At 40.9% G+C, this 3246-nt stretch overlaps 1 long non-coding RNA gene across 1 annotated transcript; it reads left to right on the top strand.

Moving 5' to 3' along the window:
* Positions 1 to 734: 734 nt before the first annotated feature.
* LOC127559923 (uncharacterized) lies at positions 735 to 2749 on the top strand. The gene is made up of 2 exons (XR_007953231.1): positions 735 to 817; positions 2394 to 2749. It is a non-coding gene; the product is annotated as an uncharacterized LOC127559923 (long non-coding RNA).
* The last annotated feature ends 497 nt before the right edge of the window (positions 2750 to 3246 follow it).

Genomic DNA, 3246 nt, shown 5'->3' on the forward strand with positions numbered 1-3246 from the left:
GGTGTGGAAAGTCCCTGCATCATTGAAGACTGGCAACTCATTAAAATTAGAGAATTATCTATTTCATTGAGAATGTAAATGACTTGCCTGTGGTTATATAGGTAGTATAGTTCAGAAATGAGATATAAATCCATTTGTGACTCCAAAGACAGCCTCGCTGCCCACTATACCATATTGCCTCATGAATTTAATCCTAGTCATATTTATAGTTCCATTTTACAGAGGGAGAAACAGGCTTAGCAAATCATTTGATTTGCTCATAGTCACAGAGCCGATTAAGCACCTGGAATTTGAGGCAGCTAGGTGGTACAGGATAGAGCACCAGCCTCAGCTGGACACTTAATACGTACTAGCTTTGTGACCCTGAGCAAGTCCCTTAACCCAAATGCTTCACCCCTCAAAAAAAAAAAAAAAAAAAGTATCTGGAAAGGACAGGAGGTTTTCCCCAGGAGCTTGAACTCTTGGATAGGAGTCTGGTCCATGATCTCCCAAAAATGTCTCACCCAGACCCATCACTATGGCCCCCTTCTCATGGAATCAGCCTTCTCTTCAGCAAGTCCTGAAATAAATCAAAGCCACAAGTTGAGGAATAAAGTGTCTTTAATTGAGATAAGCTACTAGCTTGGGGGATGTCCAGAGGATTTCCCAACTCCAAGACTCAAGCAAAAGCTTTTTATACCTTTAGGAGGTAGTATGAGGCAACAGGGCCTGGTCACAAGACCGTTGGCAATTCAGGCAAGGAAAGTCACATCATTCAGGTTGTTTTGCTCCTCATGCCACGAATCCCAATGAAGAAGAAGCTGAGCTCTACTACAAGGTAAAATCCCTGGGTAAGGGGACCAAGGGTGTGGTTCAACTCAGCCTAATCAAGAGTAAATAACTAAACAATAGAAATGTAAGGACATTACTGAAATTCTCACATTACAAGGAACATTTAAGACAGCGGCAGTTCATGTTACATTTGATATTAATAATTTCTGTCATTATATTAACAACCTTCTGTCACCTTCTACCTCCAAAGCTATGTCAAGATTGAGGAACATTCACTGTATTTCAGAAAGGACAGCCATACTCAATGGGGACTGCTTGTTCCATCTCCTATGCAAAAGTATACCCAAATCAGTGTCCATTTTGCCCTAGCTTCTTAAACTTGGGTCTCTACCATTGGTCTCATAACTGAATGTAGGGTTGCGACATTATGATTTATTATCAGTAAATGTTTTATTTATCGGGGCTTGCATAAAAATTTCTCAGCTGAAAAGGGATCAAGAGCATAAAAAAATTTAAGAAGCCCTGCTTTATAACCTAATTCCAACCGAATATGTCCCCACAAAATTCTAGTTATGCCTCTGATCAGAGGCAGATTTTGAATTCAGGTGTCTCTGACTCCAAGGGAGGCATTATATGCATTGTCCCACAATGCAAAGACTGTGAGGGGGAAAAACAAAACAAAAAAGAAAAACAGAGATATACTAGATATATATAAATAAATGTTTGGACTGACTGACCAAATACTTGAGTGAAGGCAAGGAAATAGCCTGAAACTTTGGTGCAAAGTTTCACAGATAGGAGCCAGAGATAGAACTAGAATCATCCTCAAGCACTGGCCAAGATTGAGGAATATAATGCATGCAAAGAGTGTACAGAAGTAAGTTTTGGAGAGTCGATTGTTAAATTTCCGATGTGAGCTGGCAAACCCAAACAAGGACTTCATTATTTTATTGTCTAACTCTAGACCTAAAAATATAATGAAGAAAATGTTGATAATACAGATTAAACTTATAAGTGTGTCTAACAAACTTTTTTTGAGAGCTGATTGTTAAACATTTACCAGAATACTCCTGCCATCAGCAAACTGACAGGGTATGAGCCTCTGATCTTGTGCAATTATACTGATTGAGTTGTAGCTTTTGGGTAGAAGAATAATAAAAGAACCAGATTTAAAAAAAAAAAAAACTGTGGGTGGAAGAGGTGATATAGCAGCTAACTTTAGGGAGTCTGATTACCTGGGCAGATTTCCCTGCATGCTTGTATTTCTATTTTTGTGTGTTGTATGTGTCCACAGGGGAAGTTTTATTTATTTGGTCCTGTATTTGAGATTTGATGCTTCAGTTCTCAAGCACAGAATACAACTAGGGAAACCAGTTGGCTCAGTGGATAAAGCACTGGGCCTGAAATCAAAAAGATTCACCTTACTGAGTTCAAATCTAGCCTCAGACACTTACTGACTATACAACAGCCTATAACTCCTCCCCTCCCCCTCAAATTCTCAGGTTCCTTCACCTTCTGTCACAAAAGCCTGGGGTCACCTCTGCAATTACATTCCCTCTACCTCATCCTTATTTAATCCTAACATTTGGGAAATACTGATAGTTCTGATTCTATTGGAACAGACTCTGAGGATTGCTCTATCTCTGTCCTTCACTTCCCATTTTCGACTGCACCTCCAGGCCATGGGAATAGGGCTCATTCTGACCACTAGCCATATTTAAGGGAGGTTCACCATCTCCTCCATCAAGGAACTTGCTCAGGGGAACAAAGATGATACCACCACATTCTGAAGACAAGAAACCAGATTTTCCTGAAGAGTAAGAACAAATCTCTTTCTATGAAAAGAGATTCTTTTTATTTCTTCTGTCTCTTAGAAGTCTGCAACTCAAGGACAAGTATTGACTTTTACCTCTTTGGGAATCCCCAGTGGCATCTGGACAGATCCTATGTGTTTAATAAATGTTCACTGATTGATTAATTGATTGATTTCCTCTTTATTTTCTTTCTTCTTTCTCTCTCCTCTCCTTTTATTTCTCTGTCTCTTTGGTCTTCTCTCTTCTCTTATTTACCATCTCCCTTCCCTCGTCTTTCCTTCAGGGTCAGATCAGTCCCCGTACCAGCAGAAGTTATATTTTCTGGATGGCTGGGGTCTGCTTAGACTTCTCCCACCCCCTTCTCAGTTTTCTCTTCTCCCTTCCTCCTGGCTTCCCTGTCCCAGACAAATCCAATCTAAATGACAGAAGGCAGGAAACCAAGTTCTCCAAACAACTGTGGGAAGAAGGAGAAGAGTCCTGGAGAGAGTTTACCAGGAGGTGCTTTGCAGGCATCACCCCCTCCCCCTTCTCTGACAGTGGGTTTGGGCCGGTGTGACATTCCCTGACAGCTCTTGACAGGTTTCAATGAGACAATTAATGTATCACAGCTGCCACACTGAGAAGGTGACTGAAGATGAGGAGAGGGGGGAAGGGAGTGTTT

This window comes from Antechinus flavipes, chromosome 4 (assembly GCF_016432865.1).
Source record: "Antechinus flavipes isolate AdamAnt ecotype Samford, QLD, Australia chromosome 4, AdamAnt_v2, whole genome shotgun sequence".
Classification (NCBI taxonomy): Eukaryota; Metazoa; Chordata; class Mammalia; order Dasyuromorphia; family Dasyuridae; genus Antechinus; species Antechinus flavipes.